At 37.8% G+C, this 20,685-nt stretch overlaps 1 protein-coding gene across 1 annotated transcript in view; it reads right to left on the reverse strand.

Annotated features, from left to right (window-relative positions):
* Positions 1-20,685, reverse strand: part of RGS6 (regulator of G protein signaling 6) — a 662,738-nt gene that overhangs the window by 209,562 nt on the left and 432,491 nt on the right.

Below are 20,685 nucleotides of genomic sequence, written 5' to 3' on the forward strand. Positions count from 1 at the left end.
ATGCTTTTTTAAAATAGTATTTTATTTTGTTCAATTACATGTAAAGACAAATTTTAACATTCATTTAAAAACATTTTTGAGTTTCAAATTTTCTCCTTCCTCCCTTCTGCATTCTCTAAGAGGGTAAGCAATTGATGTAGATTATATATGTGTAATCATGTAAAACATATTTTACATTAGCCATTTTGTGAAAGAAGAAATGGACCAAAAGAAAAAAAAAAACAAAAAAATTTAAAAAGCAAAAATAGCTTGCTTCAATCTGCATTTAGACTCCATCAGTTCTTTCTCTGGAGGTGGATAGTAATTTTCCTCATGAGTCCTTTGGAATTATCTTGGATCACTGTACTTCTGAAAATAGTCATTTGTTAGTTGATTGTGACACAGTGTTGCTGTTACTGTGTACAATGTTCTGTTCTGTTCACTTCACTTTGCATCAGTTCATGTAAGTCTTTACAGGCTTTTCTGAAGTCTGTCTGCTTATCATTTCTCATAGCACAATAGTATTCTATTATATTCATATACCACAACTTGTTCAATCATTCCCCAATTGATGGGCATCCTTTCAATGTCCATCCTGTTCAATTGGGAGGCAATGCTTTGAATAAATATTTTTGCCTCACAGCTAGGTTCTATTATTATTCCTATTTTGCAAAAATAGGCAAACAGAGGTTAAGTGTCTCAGCTACTAAGTGTCTGAGGGAATATTTGAATTTAGGTCTTCTGCATTCCAAGAGTTGTGCTCGATCTGCTTCTTCACCTAGCAGCCACTATGAATTATTCCATTCACCCATAGATTATTTATCCATTTAGTTCTTCTGAAATTGTCTGCATGTGACCTCTGAGTACAGTCGTCTTCCCCTCCCCCAATGCTTCCTCCTCAATACTCCCCACTCCCCCACCAAAAAATCTGACACTTCTCTGTTTTATGTCTCTCTATAACGCATTACCCAGTTATCTGTGTAACTGCCACATTCTCCAACTAAATTATAAGTTCTATCAGGTCCGTATCTTATATAAACTTTGCATCTTCTTCAGTCCATGCACAGTGATCAGTACTTAGTAGAGACAATGTAAATGTGCATTGAATTATGGTATTTCATGATTTAAAGTCACACAGCCCAAGTGGGAGTACATTGAGGTTTAAAAGATTGGCTTTTGTAGCAAGGACTAGTTTGGAATCACTGAAAACATTCTGCAGTTTCCTAAAGGCAGTCATGACTAGTGCCCAGGCACTTGACTGGTGACTGAATGTGAGTACAAACTCATTCACTTAGACGGGGATCTGAGGACAGGTAGCAGATACAGTAGGTTATGATTTATCATCACATCCTAGTGAGCTATCCAGGCAGGCCAGCTTGTCCTCTGTCTGCCACCACACAAGGAACTTCTCATTTCCCCATTCCCCTTTCCACCTTTTGCTCTGATCACAGTAATCAAATAATACTACTGTTGCTCTTAGAAAGGGGCTAAACATCAATTCACTATTTCTGTGACTTTCTAGGTCAAAATTGCTGTCCTTGGCCATTACTCTTCAGTATTTGCTTTCCTCCCTTATTAGAATAGAAGGTCCTTGAGGGCAAGAATTTTCTCTCTTTTTGTATTTGTATCTCCAGTACTTAGCACAGTGACTGGCATTTAGTTAAATGCTTAATAAATATCTTCCTTTCACTTTTCCTTTCCCTTTCCCCTCTTCTCCTTTTTCCTTTCCCTTTCCTTCTTTTCCCTTTCCCCTTCCCTCCCATTCCCTTCCTTTCTCTCTCTAAACTCTTTCTTCCCAGTTCTGCACCAGCTAATTTTTCATCTGCAGCTCCAGTTCAAGATACAGATACTGATGGACTGATGTGAGCATCTGCCTAGCCAGATGCAGTTCATAATCTGAACAACAAAAAGCTTTCATCTATTTTGTTTTTCCAGTGTGGAGATCTTTTATATGGATTTCACTAAGGAGACCTTGTAGCGTTCTGCGGGCTCAAAGCTTTGAGCATATCATCTGTGAATAGGAACATTTGGAGAACCTTTTCAATAGTAGGAAATCGCTTTGTTCAAATCTTATGCCATTCAACTTAATAAAAACTTATTAAATAAGTTGCTTCATCTCTCTGGGCCTCTGTTTCTTAATCTACAAAATAAAAGCCTTAGACTAGAGACTTCTAGTAAGGTCTCTATCACTGCTATATTTCTAACCATATCTGCTGCTACTCCCCACCCCCAATACAATTCAGCCAATTTGCTTATTTCTTAAACATATTTCTGTGCATTTGTTTGCTTACTTATTATATTCCTTTCATTTGAATTTCTCCTTTTCCTTTTCTCTAATCAGAACCTTAATCATCTTTTAATGGTAAGCTCAAATAGCACCTTGTTTATGAAGTCTTCTGCATTTCCCCAGCTGTATGTGATCTTCCTCTCCTCTGAACCCATGTAGAATGTTAATTTTATCTTTTTATGGCACGGGCAGTATTTAATGTTTTAGTTTTATTTTTCTAGCATCATTTAAACATATTTTTTACAAGCATTTCCATAATATAGCATAATAAAAAGATAATTGCACATGTAACTACAAATCTATTATGTGCAAGTTACTATTCCTTTTAAATATATAATGATGTTATCATGTACATTTCTTTTTTTTCTCTTTTTTCCTTCCTCCATCCCTGCCGTGCTCCGCCGTAGAGATGGCTGTCTTTAGACATAAACAGGTGTGTGTGTGCATGTATGTGTGTGCATGCATGTGTATGTGTGTGTAAAATCATTCTATACATACTTCTATTTATCAGTTCTTTCTCTGGATGTAGATAGCATTTTCCTACATAGGTCCTTTGTAGTTAACTTGGGTATTTATAATAGTCAGAATGGCTTATTTGCTCAAAGTTGTTCTTAACATAATATCGCTGTTACTATATACAACATTCTCTTGGTTTTGCTCATTTCACTCTCCACTCATGCAAATCTATCCATGTTTTCCTATGACCATAAGCTCCTCATTTCTTATAACACAACAGTATTCCATCACAATCATATATCACAACTTGTTCACCCATTCCTCAATTAATGGGCATTCCTGCAATATTCAGTTCTTTGCCACTACAAAGGAAACAGCTATAAATATTTCAGAACATATAAATGTTTTATTATAATTATTCATCTACTGGTTTATCCCCATATTAGACTATAACTTGCAGTATAGGAGGACCATACACTGGATTGAGTGGTGTTCCTGGATGTAGGAAGACCTGAGTTCAAAACCAGCCTCAGACATTTACTAGCTGTGTGTGACCTTGGACAAGTCACTTAACCTCTGTTTGCCTCAGTTTTCTTAATCATAAAATAGGTATAACAATAGCACCTTCCCTGGTTGTTGTGAGGTTCAAATGAGAGAATTTGAGTTAATCTTTTTTCTTTACTCGGGGTACTATTGTTTATTGCTAGCAGCAAGTGTTGCTGTTTTAATAGGAATGCAGTATAATTTAGCTTATCAAGAAAGCTATAGAACAAGTAATTGTCTTTGAAGTCCTGGATTATAATCCATAATGAGTAATTGATGTGCATCTCAAAAACTTGCCAAGAGATTACGTTTGTGCTGACCCAAGTTTATGTTTCATTTGTGTCCTGATTGTTTGCTGGGCTGATAAGCTGTACCTTTGGCATGATGAGAGAAGACTTGCTCCTTCTCAAGGAATTGTCCTTTCACAGAGAGTTCTGATGGGACAGTTCATTCTTTGGAAGAACGTGTTTGAGTAAATATTGAAGCCTTGTCACTCAGCTCTGGTAGCAGCCATTTTGATTGTACTGCCAAACTTGGAATAGCCCATAGAGTATTCATGTTCCTCTTCTGTCACAATAGATACACAATGGCCACTGGTCATATTTGTATGAAGAGCTTGGCATAGTGCTTGGCACATAGTAGGCATCATATAAATGTCTACTCCCCTTCCCTTTGTAACCCTCACATCTTCCAGTGATGTGCCTCATTCAACAAATATTTGCGGACAGGAATCGTGTGCTGGTGTTGAGGTCAGTTAGCAAAAGGAAAACAGCATAAAGATTTTCAAATGACACATGCTTTAGATCCAGTGAAACTCTGGAGACTATAATCATAAATTATACATATAGCTCAAGCGATCTAGATGGAAATTCAGTGACAACTAAAGAAATGAAAAGCAGCACAACACTCGGGCCATTAAGTCAGTCTTTGATGGAATCACTTCTAGTCTGCATTGATGTGGAAAAGATTTAAAGGACTGATTTAGCCGAGAGAGTTTCCATAACTCATTTTCAGTCTGCTGAACAATCTAGCTCCTATGATAAGCCTTGAAAAAACAAGCATTTATTGCTTTCTAAGCATCCCTCTTTCATATTTGTCCATCATTTCCTAAGACTAAACATCCTTCTTCAACTACTAGAGAGAGAAATCCATAAGAACAGATCATCTTTATTCCTGTTCATTAATTTATTAGGAAAGATGCACCACTATAATAATACTTCACATTTAAGACATAGTATTTTTATTTAATTAATTTATTTGTTTTCAGTTTTCAACAATCACTTCCATAAGTTTAAAATTTTTCCCCCTCCCTCCCTGAGATGGCATGCAATCTTATATGGGTTCTACACATACATTCTTATTAAACACATTTTCACATTAGTCATGTTGCACAGAAGAATTAAAATGAATGGGAGAAACCACGAGAAAAACTGAAACAAAACAAAACATAACACAAGAGAAAATAGTCTGCTTCATTCTGTGTTCTGATTCCATAGTTCTTTCTCTGGATGTGGATAGTATTTTACCTCAAGCATCCTTTGGGAATGTTTTAGGTCCTTGCATTGCTGTGAAGGGCTAAATCTATCAGAAATAGTCCTCACACACTGTGGTTGTTACTGTGTATGTTCTCCTGGTTCTGCTCATTTCACTCAGCATCAGTTCATATAAGTCTTTCCAGCTTTTTCTGAAGTTCAACTATTCATCATTTCTTATAGCACAATAATATTCCATTACATTCATATACCACAACTTGTTCATCCATTCCCCAATTGATGGGCATTCCCTAAGTAGTGGTATTTTAAATAATTATTCAGCAAAGATTTATTAGATGCCTACTGCATAGAGGTTGAAGGCAGATAAAATGTCATTTTTATGTTTGTAGCATCTATCTTAGTTATTAAATAGATATGATTAAGTATATCAAAAATACGCTTAAGTAGTAAATATATATATATTAAATATATTAAGTAGTTCATAAATCTTAAGGGTCAGTTTGGTGGCACAGTGGTTAGAGTATTGGACCTGAAGTCAAGAAGATAGATCTTCCTGAGTTCAAATCCAAGCTCAGACACTTACTAGCTGTGTGACCCTGGGCAACTCACTTAACCCTGTTTGCCTCAATTTCCTCCTCTGTAAAATGAACTGGAGAAGGAAATAGCAAATCTTTCCAGTATCTTTGCCAAGAAAACCCTAAATGGGGTCATGAAGAGTTGGACACAAGTAACTGACAAAACAGCAGCAAAGTGTTTTAAATGTGCTAGCACGGGGATACCAATAGAAAAGTTAAGACAGTTCCTGCTCTCAATGAGCTCAAGTTCTAAAGGATGAAAATTTCAGCTGCAGGGCAGATGGAAAGGTTCTTAGAGTACAAAGGCAAGGCAGATAATAATGTTTCTGCTCAGGCAGCTAGGTGGTGTAGTGGGTAAGAGAACTGGACTTGGAGTCAGGGAGACTTAAATTCAAATCTGACCTCAGACATTTACAAGTAATTCACTTAACTGTTTTCAGCCTCAGTTTCCTCATCTGTAAAATGGAGACTGTGAAGATAGCACATACTTCCTGGGGTGGTTGTGATGATCAAATCATATAACATGTGTAAAGTGCTTTGCAAATGTCAAAGCACTATATAAGTGCTAGTTATCATTATTAATAGTTATTTCTACTGATAAAATTCTATCAATTTCTGATGCTGAACACTGGCATTTAACAGCGCCAAGGACTTTCTTTTTCGGGTTTTCAGTAATTGGGGAAGTAGCAATGGCTTGGTTGCACCTCTATAATAGCTCTTTCTCAGGAGGTTGGCTGTAAGGGCTGGGCTTGAAGCATCGCTATTCCTGAGGTTCTTACATTCAGGGTCCAAGGATGTCTCCATGAAGACCTAAAGAGAAATGGTGGCCAAGGTGGTGATATTAGTTTGACCTGCCTGGCTTATCGATGCCTCCTGTCTCCCTCCCAAAATGACTTGCATGAGTGGCAGTTGGCAGGTAGTAAGGATGGCCAGCCCTTTCTCCATGGGAATTGCTTCCCTGAACAATGGCCATTAGGGCTGGGCTGGAAGCAAGACCACTTATCTGAGAAGGTACCACCACTCTCATGATTCTTGTGCTTCTCTATTTGGGGCAGTTGGTCAGCAGGTCTTGGTGGTTTGAAAGGAAAATTGGCCTCTTCTCCATGATGATTTCTCCCCTCAATAATGAAGGCTGGGTTAGAAGTAGATCTGATGATATGGGGAGATGGCTGTTCCCAAGGCTCTTGGGGTACAGGAGTGGAGGAGAGTCTAGGCAAAGGCATGGAAATGTGATGTGAAATATTACATGTAAGCCACAGCAAATAGGTAAGGATGGCTGGATCACAGAGTATCTGAAGGTGAATAAGGCATTTAAAAGACCAAAAAAGACAGAAAGAGCTCAGGTTGTGAAGAGCTTTAAATAAGAAGGGTTGATATTTGCTCATAGGTAATAGGGAGCCATGGAAGTTTAATGAATAAAATCAACTTGTTTTTTCTGTGAAGGATGGAATGGAGTGAGGAGAGAGAGAAGGTAGGGAGTTCAATTAAAAAGCTCTCATTAATAGTCTAGGTGAGAGGTGATAAAAGCCCAAACTAAAGAGGTAACTGTATAAACAGAGAGAAGGGGAGATGTCATATATAGCAGACAGAAAGAAATTGTAAGGTTTGGCAGCTGATTGAATATGTGAGGTGAGTAAGAGTGAGGAGTTATTTTTTATCTATCTATTGAAAGCAATCAGAGTTAAGTGAATTGCTTAAGGTCACACAGCTAGCAAATCACTGAGGCTGGATTTGAACTCAGATCCTCCTGACTCCTGGGCTGGTACTCTGCCCACTACACTACCTACCTGCCTAGAGAGAAGAGTTAAGAATGATGCTGATTTTAATGACTTGGATGATTGGAAGGATGGTTATAATCTTCACAGTAATAAGGAAGTTATTCAGAAAAGGTAAGTTGTGGGGAGAAATAGAATGAATTATGTTATGAAAATATTGAGCTTGAGACGCCTATGGGATATCCAGTTTAAAATGCCCAAAAGGCACTTGATGATTTAGGATGGGAACTGAGGAAAGAGACAAGGGCTGGATAAATAGATATGGGACTCATCAGCATAAAGATGATCATTGAAGCCATGGAAACTGATGAGTGAGATCAAGCAACACAGCACAGTGGAGTTTCCTTTATCTACAAGGTTTGTCTATAATATCCACAATCTTATTTTTAAATGTGCTTACAAATAGCTCCTATGCTTATAAAACATCTATTTAATAATCTCTTTCAGAATTTTTATGGAGATCACATGAAGCTTATCAAGACTTAGTTCCTAGCATCCACTTTTCTTCCCTTCTTTAGAAAAATGGGACGTTTTCCCATTTTCTGAATGATTGGATTATCAGTTCATAGGTCTTATCTGATCAATAAGGTTGATAACTTTTCAAAAAAAAATCACCCTTTGCCCTGGTGCTGCATTGGCTGGCTTCATTTCATCCAATTCATCTTTGTTCCATCAGGAGAAGTAGGTATAGTAAATGATTTTATTGCCTTGGCTTTTGTAATTAGTTAGAATCTTTGCACAAATCACTTCTCTTTGGGTCTCATTTTGCTCTGGTAAATTGACCATCCGTGTTGGGACAAAATTGTTTCTAATGCTTGATGAGCCTATAAATTCCATCTTATTTCTGTGCCAACTCTTGTTCCTGAATATGAGCAGAATCAATTCCATTTCTTTAATAAAGAAAGCTGTAAACCATTGGGAATATCTTTGGGGCCTAAAATTTTCCATACAGATCAATAAGCAAGTGGCTCTTCTATGGCATTTAAGCATTAAGAGAAACCTCTTATTGGTGGTCAATACTTTAGCTGATACTGATTGGACAGATAGAGATCTCCAGTACTTAAAGTGTCTTGGGTACTTTTCTCAGAGGATCACAAAAGACTCTACTGGCCTCATGGTGACCCTCTTCCACTAACAAGAGAATGTTACAAGCAAAAAAACTGCTCACTTGGAAAATATTGTGTACACATATTGGTGATATGTTTTAAAGGAGAAATAGAGTTAATAAGTGCAATTCCCTGAAAGTGGTCGTGGGGTGAGAAGGTATATTAATATTCAAGGTTAAATCTGAAACATTGAATAAGAGAATGTATCATGGAAGAAACACTGGACTTGAGGGTTGGCTCTAATAATGACTAGACCTGTGATCATGAACAAGTTCCCTATCTGAGGTTCAACTTGTCCATCCATAAAATGGGCATAAGGACCATGATCCTTTGCAGGTTCTTGACAGATACCATAAGATTTGCCACTCCTTTGATATCTCTAGTGCTTTTTTGATGCCTTAAATTTCAGGGTAATTAGCATGCTCTGGCTCTAGTTGAATGGAGCCGGAAAGGCAAATAGAATGGAATACTAGTATTTTTTTTGCAGCCTTAAAAATATGGAAACAAAGTGATGCCCATGCAGAGGGCATACCACCTGCACCCTAAGGTGAGGAAAAGGTCAATGGAATCTGGTAGTCCTGACTCAGCTAGGAGTGATGGCTGAGGAACTTTGGTTGAGATGGGACATTGTCATGTCATCACAGCTGCCTTTGGACAGCATGCTAGGCAGGAGGGATCATAAGTCTGCATAAAACAGAAAGATTTGGAAATGCTTGGAATACTACACTGCCATATTGGTTCTGGCTATTTTGTTATAAACACTATGATGCTTTCCCAAGGAAAGCAAAGGGGACAAGGATTTATTAAGTACCTGCTATGTGCCAGTCACTGTGTTACCCACTTTTTACAAATACTACCTCATTTGGTCTTCCCAACAATAGTCTTTGGAGATAGGTGCTATTATTTTTCCCATTTTACAGATGAAGAAACAGAGGCAGACAGAGGTTAAGCAATTTGCCTAGGGTCACATAGCTAGGAAGTATCTGATCAGATTTTCCTCCACTGTGACATCTAGCTGCCTTAAAGGGAAGCAGATGAGCATTAATGACAGAGGGAGTGGCCATACATTGCCAAATAGGAACATTCTACCCTTCATGGGAGTGAGGGATTGGAACAACATGGAGCTACCCAGGTTAGGGTAGGATGGTGGTGGAAAGGGAGATAGTGAGGAAGTGGAATAGGGGGGATTTAGAGTAAGGACAGGGAGAGGGAGAGCAGAAAGGGAGAATGAAGGAGGAAAGAGGAGAGAGATCATAAGGACCAAGAGGTAGACGCAATGGAGTCATAGAATGTCAAAGGGGAAAGGGAGGAAATCCCCTTCCTCAAAACAAAATGAGACTTTAAAGCTGAAGTTGAAGGAGGCATAAAACCACAATATGGAGAAACCAATTCAGATCTTGCCTTTTGCTGGTACCGTATGAGTCATGGGGCAAGAGATCTGAGTCCTTTCCCTTTACGGGGGCTTAAACTCAAGGAGCTATTCTCTCTCTCTCTCTCTCTCTCTCTCTCTCTCTCTCTCTCTCTCTCTCTCTCTCTCTCTCTCTCCCTCTCCCCCTATCTCTCTCCCTTCCTTCCTCTCTTCCTCTTTCCCCCTCTCTCCCTTTCTGTCTCTCCCTCCTTCCCTCTTTCTCTCCTTCTCCCTCTCTTTCTCCCTTTACCTCCCTCCTTTTCCACTGTCTGGTGAATCTATAGATCCAGAGGAAATGTGGGCCTCAAGGCAAAAGGTATGTTACTTAATTCTCAATCATCCCTGGGTGGCTCACTGAGTCTAAATCATTTGTATAAGTCCCTGAGTTAGTTAACACCTACCTGAAGGGAAAAGTCCTTTGTGTTTTTAAGTGTCTATGTGCTCAAGTATAAGTCTTTATTATTGCTATTATTATTATTATATACAATACACTTATTTTATGAGCCTTGCTTTGTTGCTAACTTGATGCTTACAGGAGAAATTAAATACCCCTAGAGGAAAGCTAGAAATAAGTCAAATACAGATGTTCCCTAGGGCATCTGGGTGAGAAGAAATAAACCTGAAACTTCTATTGAGAGGCCCTTCAAAGTTTGAACCCAGTCCATGTGAGCCCATACCTAAGGGCTTTGAGCTGTAGGAGTCTTTTGGATAATACTTAGAAGCAACACAGTAGAGTGGAAGAGAGTGCTGGGCTTGAATGCAGGAGAACCTAGTTTGAATCTTGTGTCTGACACTTAACCAGCTGTGTGACCATGAAGATCATTTATCTTCACATTTTTCTCATCTTATGTAAAATAAGGGGAATGAACTAGAATATTCCTAAGAGCCTTTCAAGCTCTGAATCATATGATTCTTTAAAGCACAGAATCTCAGAGCTGGAAGGGGGATTAGAAGTCATCTAAGCCTTATCCCTTGTTTTATAAATGAAGACACTGAGGCCTAGAGATGAAATAAAGTGTTAAATGTACAATAGAAGAGGGAATGGAGGGGGGAATTTAGGAGGTTCCCTTTTTGATTTTGAAGGATTTTCCTTCCTAACAGGGAGTTAGGAAAAGGTACATTCTTGAGTTCAAGTGAACATTCTTTTTTTTTTTTTAATCTTACGTCAAGTCTGTCCATCTCTGCTTACAGAAGATGGATTTACACTCTTGACCAGAAACAAATAATGGATGGCATTTTTCTTGTTTGCTTAGATGGATCATTAAATGAATTAATTGGCTTACCCTTCTCAGGTCTCTTCTGCAAAAAGATGAAAACGCCAGCAAAATCATATCGAGATGATAGAAAAGTTCTCCTTCAGCAACTTAACAGAGAAAGGCAGTGTGTGCCTCGGGCATGAAGGTCCTTTCTACTGAAGCGTTTCATCTTGACTTTGCAATCAGTTGCCTATTTCTATCTGCTAATGACTGTCATGTCAGCTCCTGCATTTCATTAGAGAGACTCCTTCTCTTTTGGTGTCTGTGAGCAAGTAGATGATGACTCCTTGGACATATCTCATCAGCCCAGGAGGCAGAAATCAGAATGGGGAAATGATAATCATATTTCTTAATCCAAAATGTGCAGGCTTCACTGAACTTGGTTCAGCCCCATATGTTCTCTGGTAAGTTTAGAGCATCTTTCTTTTTGATATCTTAAAAACAAAAGGCACTTCTGTTCTGAACTGATTGCCGGTCATTCACCTTTCTGTCTGAGGTATGAGCACCTGCCTTCCTGGGTCAGTTTTCTAGAGCAATTTTAAGACATTTAAGAGTGTGGCTATTTTGAGATCCAAGAATATAATCACTGTCTTATCGAGAATCTGGAAGCTGTTTCAGATCTGTCCTTTTCTCTGAAATCCATTCCTTACTTTAAGCCAAGTTAACCCTCTTTAATGGCTCCTTAATATGGTTCACTTAATCCTATTTGTAGGACCTCACTTTCCCATCTTCTAGAATTAGCTCTTGTTCAAATAGGAAGCATAAAAGAGACTTCCTGTATGAAGTAGGGTTGCCTGAGTTTCAGGCTCTCCCCATTATGAGTACCTTATGAGTATTGCCATATCTCAGTTTCTTACAGAAATCCTTGCTGTGATGCCAAGTGTGAATATTAATAGCTAAAGTGTCCTCGAGAAAAGTAAATGAAAACAAAGATATACTTTTTGTAGCAAAGAACTAGAAACAAAGAGAGTGTCCCTCTGAATAATTATGGTACATAAATGAGATTGAATGTTATTACACTGTAGGACGTAGTTAAAGGAATGGATTCAGAGAAATCTGGGAAGATTTGTTTGAATGGATCTAGAATGAAATGAGCAGAATTAGAAGAAAAATTTATATAACTATATCTTTAAAAGACATGTGAAGTCCTACCAAACCAATGACTAACCACTATTCCAGAGGACCAATGATTGATTATGCATGATTCCTACTAGAGATATACAGGATTAGAAGGGCATAAGGAGACATGTCTTTTTAAGCATGGCCAATAAATGGATTTAATTTGTTTGACTGTTATAAGGGAGGTTGTCTGTCTATTTTCTGTGAGAAAGAAGATGAGATTGGGAGATGGAAACTGGATAATGAGATTGTTGCAAAAAAAAAAGAAAAGAAAAGAATTGTAAATGTTACAGAAGCATTTGGTTTTTTTAAAACTTCTTTTAAAGGAAAGTTTTGAGTTCCAAATTCTATCTCTCTGGGGGAGTAGAAATGAGACAGCAAGTAATATGGTATAGGTTACATATGTAGAACCATGTAAAACATTTTCCATATTAGTCACTTTGTACAAGAAGACCAGAAGAAACAAAAGAGAGAGGGAGAGAGACAAAGTAAAAAAAAAAAAGTACGTTTCAGTCTGTCATTATCATTATTAATATATAATTATATATTATATATATTATAATTATTTTATGTATATAATTATCATTTCTTTCTCTGGAGGTGGATAGCATGTTTCATCATGAGTTCTTTGGGATTGTCTTGGATCATTGCATTGCTGAGAATAGCTAAGTCATGCACAGTTCTTCATGGTAAAATATTGCTATTGTTGCACACAATGTTGATTTTGTTCATTTCACTTTGTATCAGTTCAGTTAAGTCTTAACATGCTTTTCTGAAATCATCCTGCTCATTATTTCTTATAGCACAATTATATTCCATTATAATGATATACTGAAACTTGCTCAGTCATTACCCAATTTATGGGCATCTCCTCAATTTCCAATTTTTAGCTACCACAAAGAGCTGCTTATAAATATTTTTGTACAAATATACCTTCTTTTCTTTTTAAAAAATTTCCTCAGGATACAACCTAGAAATGGTGTTGCTGGATCAAAGAATTTTATAGCCCTTTCGGCATAGCTCCTGATTGTTCTCCAGAATGGTTAGATTAATTTACAATTTCACCAATAGCGCATTAGTGTTACAGTTTTCCCACTTTCTAACATTTATCATTTTCCTTTTTTGTCATATTAGCCAATCTGATAGACTGTTGTTTTAATTTGCATTTCTCTAATCAATAGTGATTTAGAACATTTTTTCATATGACTATAGATAGCTTTAATTTCTTCCTTTGATAACTGCCTGTTCATATCCTTTGACATGTATTCTTATAAATTTGACTCAGTTCTATATATACTTGAGGAAAGAGCCTTTTATCAGAGATACTTGTGAAATTTTTTCCCCCAGTTTTCTGCTTTCCTTCTAATTTTAGTTGCATTGATTTTATTTATGTGAAAACTTTTTAATTTTATATAATCAAAATGATCTGTTTTACATTTTGTAATGCTCTCTTTATCTTGTTTGGTGCTAAATTCTTCCCTTATCCATAGATCTGACAGGTAAACCATTTCATTCTCTCCTAATTTGCTTATGGTATCATCCTTTATGTAAAAATTATGTAGGACACATTAGTTTTTAATGCACTAAAGTGAACTGAAGGGAGGTCAGAGGGAAACAGACAAATGTGACAGATTTGGAAAAGATGTCCTAAATTTATTATGTACTTAAAATTCCCATGCTATAGAGGAACCTATCAGCAAGGCACATGAGGAAGGAAATCCTATGTACCCCAACCTACTCAGGATTTTGGATTTCAGGCTTGGATATACGTGGTCTCTTTAGGGCCTGCAGGTACCACATGTCATCTGCTTTTGTCTTAAGGCTCATGCTCTGCTGGATTAAGTAGCTTCTCTGCTACTCTCAGGGCTACTGAAACACTGTCAAGCTCTTTTAGCTAATGGTAGTCTTAAACCAAGGTCTGCAGAATGTCCCAGGTCAGTTTCTTTAGCTAGTCCCTAAGGCAACATAACACTCTTTGAGTGAAAAGCAGTTCCCTTTAATCCTTATATTTTTGGTGGCCTTCTATAGGTTTTTCCCTTGTTGGTTACAGATGATAGTTAAAATCAGGCCTCAGAGATTTCTGCTTTCTCAAGCTATAGGAAGTATTAAGGAGCAAGCACCTAGCTCTTCACACAGCATAGGATTGCCCCATCAGCTTTCTGCATCAAGGATTGCCCATTCGATCAATGTCAGAGCCTTCCTATCTGCAGTTAGGCTTGGTTGTACTGAGCTCCTATCAGATACTCATCTTCTTAGCACCAGGCATTTCTGTGCCTCTTTTTCTTTAAGTAGCATCTCTAATTGACTTCTCCGAGCCTTCTCAAGGTTACCTAAGTGTCTTCTCAATCTCTGATTGCATATATAATATATGGTATCATATTATAAACAAGTCATTATGTGCACATATTCCTGACGATGCATGCTGGACTTCTAGGACAACGTGAGACAGGTTCACCTGCCAACATTTGCTTATTAAGACTTGTTGGTGGACTTGACCACTGATTAGTTATAACTTAACATTTTGTGTGTTTATTTGGAAAATAATGTAATCACTATGATTTTAACTCTGTTACACAACAGATATACAAAGGATTTTTCAAAATTTTCTCCTCTTCTTTCCTTATACCTTATTTTTAATCAATGCCCACCAACTGCACCCAAGGCTACTATCATCCCCTTGGATCATTCTAGTGCCTCCCCATGGAGTGAGCATTGCCCAGTTTGGGAGCCTTTGCAAACAGTGTTACAGAAGTGTGAGCAATAATTATACACATATGTAGCATACTATATAGATAGATATCTATCTATATACCTATATCTATATATACACATACATAAATACACACACACATATATGTATGTATATAGTGGTGCTAGATGGTGCAATATATAGCAGGTATGGATTCAAGAAGACCTGAGTTCAAATACAGCCTCAGAGGGACAGCCAAGTGGCATAGCCGATAAGAGTACTGATCTTGGACTCAGAAGGACTTGAGTTCAAATCTGACCCAAAACAGTTGCTAACTGTGTGAACTTGAGTAAGTCCTTTAACTCCAATTGCCTCCATAAACAAATAAAAAAACCCAAATACAGTCTCATATATTTAGTAGCTGTCTGATCCTGGGCACATTGCCTAACCTCTTTTTTCTTCAATTTCCTCATTTGTAAAATATTGTAAAAATAACACCTGCCTCCCAGGGTTTTCCTGAAGATCAAATGAGAAAATAATTGTAAAAGGGCTTAGCACAGAGTAAGTGCTATATAAATGGTAACTAACTGTTATCATCATCATCATCATCATCATCAAATTGTTGTAACCAAGTTAGTCAAATACAGGATGATTAGTATTTTACTTTCTGTTCAAAGTATCGACTTGGAAAAAAGAAATATTATGTTAACTAGATATCCTCTTCTGTTAATAGTGGCAACCATATTACAGGAGAGGAAAGAGATTTTCTGGACATGTTAAAGCAGAGACAAACACAATTTTCCAGAGGAAGGAGTTAGATGGAGCAGAATAAGCATCTTCCCTGAAATAAAGAAAATCCCTGGAGTGGCAAATAGCTCTCCCAGGTCCCTGAGAATTCTTGATGTCAGCTTGAATTTCTAGCCAGAGTAATGAGGGTCACAAAGAAGTGAAGTTAGGACACAGTGATTGGCAAAATCAAATAATCCTGAGAATCTAAAATGTGGAAAAGGCAAGCAGAAGAGTGGTTTTCTTGCCTTATACAGATGAGGGGTTAAGAACAACATTGGTGTCTGTGCCCCCCACGCCCTGACTTTGTGTGCCTCAGCATCCTTCCTTCCCCTCCCTGTCACTTAATGCAACCTTGGATGTGGTTACAGAAGATATTTCCCTCTGTGATAGATTTGTGTGGATCTCATCCCCTCCATTGCTTTCAGAAGTTTGTGAAGACCTTAGAGTCACAGAATGTTATACTTGAAAGATATTTCAGAGGTCATCTCTTTCTTGAAGTCAGTCCTTAGCTATCACACTTGGTGTGTTAGTCTTTGTCTTTTTACAGTGAACAAGTTCCTAACCTAAAAGAATAAAAGTTCAATAGTGAGATTTTAGCTGCCAGCAATATGATTATGGGGGAGACAGGAGGATCTGTTCTGTTCCATAGTACTATTGGTGACTCGGATGAAGCCACAGATAGCTCAAATTTGCAGATGATAAGCTAGAAGGTGTAGCTAACACAGACAGATAATCCACATCTAAAATATCTTCAGAAGCTAGAATCAAGCAATCAATAAGCACTTATTAAGTACTACGTTCCAAACATTTTTCTGAGTGCTGGGGATACAGAGAGAAAGCAAAAATGGTTCCTTCCCTCAAGGAGCTTATATTCTAATGAAGGAACCAGCATGGACACAACATGTATTTTGGTCCATATAAGACATATGCAGATACATGCAGATTAAATAGAATGTAGACTCACAGCATCTGGGGAAACAGGATAAGTAAAATTTAAGAGGCATAAATATAAAGTCCTACATTGCCATGGTTGGTTGTTCAATTGCTTCAGTCCTGTCCAAGTTTTAGTGACCCTGCTTGAGGTTTTCTTTGCAAACACTTTAGGGTGGTTCACCACATCCTTATAAAGTCCTATGGTTTGGTTCAAATAATCAATCCCACAAACAAATGATGGGAGAGTTGACTAGTCAATAATTCATGCAAAAAAGATCTGGGAATTTTAGGTGGTCTTTAGGGTTCAGTGGTTAGGTAGATGACAAAGTCTAGGAGTCCTTAGGGTATAAAGGCAGGTTAGATAGATGGCAACACTCAGGGATCCACAGGGTTCTATGGTATGGTAATGGGCACTGGTAATTGCACTGTGGATGGTAAAGACTGGCAGGGCAGAAGGTAAGGCTCAGTGGTCTACCACCTTGTCAGGATTTGAATTAGAGGAACCTTGTTACTTTTGATTAGGACCTGGAGATCCCAATCCAATTCCCATTCATTTCCTATCTATATCCCCCTTAGGGGAAAAATAGAAAAAAGTAGAAAAATCCCTCTACTGAAAGTAGAAATCCCTCTACTGAATTCTACCAACAGTTTTTAGGAGATCTTGTGTCCTCCTTTATAAAATGCGGATCATTACAGCACCTGTCTCTCAGGGTTATGATAAGGATGAAATGAGATAATAGCTACAAAGCATTTTGTGCAGTGCCTAACACATAGTAGGCACTTAATAAAGGTTTGTTTTCCCCTTCTTCTTCCCTATCCTTCATCTTAGAGGCTAGATACATCCCTACTGGACAATGCAGTAATGTATAGTTACCATTTAAAAATATTTTCTAAACCCTTTATATTTATTCTTATCAGAGGGGTAATTGCTAGGTGATGAATTCTAGGGAGGTGATGCAATTCATGAAGCTACCATGGAGGCATCAAGGGTTGCAGTGTGTACCACTGTAGGATATAAATGAAATAAAATCGGTTCCCCGACTTTTTAGAAAATCAGAGAATCTCAGATTTGAAGTGACCTGAGACCACATTTAGTCCAACCCATGTATGAATAAAAGTCTCTTCTACAATATCTATGGAATGATCATCCCACTTTTTCTTAAAGTCCTTCAGTGAGGCAGAAATCAAATATACTTTTGTATAGCTCTAATAGTTACAAAGTTTTTCTTTATACAGAGCTTTAATCTGCTTCTTTCTACAACTTTCACCTACTGCTCCTAGTTGGGTCTCAAGAACCAAGCAGAACAAATCTCTGTCATCATCATTGATCTCTGCCTCTCTAATTGGTGGGGGGAAATGAGGAGAAGGGTATGATATGTTATTATTTAATTGTGTGTGACTCTTAGTCATGTCCAACTTTTTGTGACCCTATTCGGAGTTTTCTTGGCAAAGATACTAGAGTGGTTTTGACGGAATCCTAATAGAGCTGTCCCCAGCCCCAGTAGTCTAACTTCATTACAGACCCACCGTACCTACCTAGCCCTCTCCCCCCAACCCCCAGTCAATGTCCTAATTTCTTCATATATGCCTCATTGCTCTCTAGGACAACAAGTGTGTCCCTGAAACTCATAGTTCTCACAGAAACAGCAGGCATGGGAACCCAGCCATTGTCTCTACCTAGGCACTGCCCCCAGACCCATTCCTCAATTCCCACAGAAAAAGTAGGCATGTCCATGTGATGAGAACCTGCCCCCAGGTTCTACTGCCCCCAGATCCATTCCTACATATTTGAACAGGTGTGTTTTTGTATCCAATCATAATTATATCATGCATCTAGCCCCAAACAGGACCACAATATCTAAATATCTATCTCGACCACACAGGACCATAATAGCTAACCAATTGGAGGGCAGCATGACCAGAATGTTTAACCACCGAACCATAGATGAGACCCCTCTTCCATTACTTAATCCCTTAACAAACTCCTCCTGCCTTTTTAATATTAATCATATTCCTATGTAAATTTCTGTTATGCAATTGCATCTTTGCCCTATAAAAATCCACCTTGCTCTCCCTGAGGTTGCTGGAACTTAGCTTGCTGCATGAAAGGTGTCAATCTCAACAAATGCCTATACTTGGATTAGAAGTGGTCTGACCCTGAATTCTTTGAGACAGTTCCACCCCAATACATCATGAAACCACAACAATTTTTGATGTCCCAGAGTTTAAACCTTAACAGTTTTTGATATCCCTGGATCTAAACCTCAACAGTTTTTTGGTGTCGCTGGGTTTAAATCACAAATTTGTCATTTCCTTTTCTTGTTCATTTTACAGATGAGCAAACTGAGGCAAACAGGGTTAAGTGACTTGGTCAGGTACACACAGTTAGTAAGTGTCTGAGGCCAGGCTTGAACTCAGGTCTTCTGATTCCAGACCTGGCACTCCATCCACTGCACCACTTAGCTGCATGATCTACAAACCTTTAGTTAAGGAGAGAGCTCAGTTCAGGCATTTTATTTCTCACCTGACTTCACAACTTTTGGACTTCTCTAACTGATTTCTTTACCAAGCCCCCACGTTACATATTCTTCTCCTTCTCCCTCCCTCCCTTTTAACTTTTTTGTGTTTCATGTTTCTCCATTGAATTTTAAGTTCCTAGTGGGCAGAGATTTTCTTTTTTTGTTTTTTTCTTTTTCATTTGTATCACCTAGTACTTAACACAGAGCTTGGCACAAAGTAGGTACTTAATAAGTGTATATTAATGATAGGTTATTCAAATATATGAATACAGCTATCACTTTCCTCCAAAGTCTTCTCTTCTTTAAGCTAATCATCTCCATTTCCTTCAACCAATCTTCAGATGTCATAAATTATTCCTGTTTGGCCTCTCTGGTTGTGTTCTAGTCTACTAAGACGTAGAACAAATTTCTCATCATTCATGAGTTATGAATCTACCTAAAAATCATTTACTCAAGTTTCAAAAGATACCCTCTCCAAAACCCCACCCTTCATTCAGGATTTGGTCAACAAATCCATGCTTATCTCAATGTTTTATAGCTTCCAGGTTTTCTTTTTAAAATAAGCTTAGGGAAAATGGATTGCTGAAGGGAATATGTACCAAGATTTCAAATAAAGTCATCATGTAAAATACAAATGCCTACCCAGAGACAGACAAAATATTAGTTTTGCCCTAGCTCTTTTTTATTTTTTCATTCCCTTGATGATTTTTTTCCTTTTTTATCACAACTGCAATAAAAATGACCATGGGTAACACTAAAGAACTAAAGATGTTCGATTATGAATGGTTAATTGGACCACACGAAACACTGCAATTGTTATTTCATTCACCCCCACAATGAGTCCAGTAGCTAAAAATTCCTTCCTTAACACTTTAAGTGAGTTTTGTTGTGTTTTTTCAGAAAGTAATTCATTAGTAGCTTAAAATTCAGTGACAAACCTTATCTTCCCCTTTGTCCTTATTTTTAAGTAGACGTCAACATACAGGGTAATTTGCAAAAGGATCTCCAACTCAGGAACAAATTTAGATTTCATATTCTCTTAAAGTGCTGGCTGCTTTTGAAATTAAAATTTTAAAATTAAATTAAAATGAAGTTTAAAAAATGATCAAGTTCCACAGTGGATTCTACTTATCCTGCTTTGGGGGAAGAGAGGCAATAAACTCTGAACACAAATGAATAAGATGCCTCTTTATCTTTCCAGGATATAACTAATCCCCATCACCCATCCCTTCATTGTTTCAATTTCTCTGGAACATCCGGAGATCTTTGACATGGTTCAAGTTGAGTCAGGTAGGAATTGGAAAGGGGATTTATAGGATCTCAAGTCACAGACCTGTGGGATGGTTTGCATTCACACACCCTTTAGTATCATGGTTTGGGGACAGGGATGCTGAGGAGGAGCTTAAAGTTCTTAAGCTCTTAGAGTCTCATTAATGAGGTCTCAGCATCTTTTCTTTTTCAACAACTTGAGGTATTTTTTGTCTACTTATGTTGCTGATTTGACTTCAGCTACTCTGTACCTAACACATAATTCCTTTTTCTGAGGATTTTGAGTACCTGAGGGTTGTGGAGAAGAAAAATAACCCAACCTGACATCTGGCTGGTCACATGATTCAAATGTTCTTCTTGAAGATGCCCTAAAACTTTGTTAACTTTTTTTGGTTGTGACAGTTCAGCAGGGAAATGTCCTGATTCAGGAATAATTTCAGGGTTCCTTTTATCAGTCACTAGTAGGTGAGAGCTCCTTATTTCATTTGT

Source organism: Notamacropus eugenii, chromosome 1, assembly GCF_028372415.1.
Source record: "Notamacropus eugenii isolate mMacEug1 chromosome 1, mMacEug1.pri_v2, whole genome shotgun sequence".
In the NCBI taxonomy this organism is placed as follows: domain Eukaryota; kingdom Metazoa; phylum Chordata; class Mammalia; order Diprotodontia; family Macropodidae; genus Notamacropus; species Notamacropus eugenii.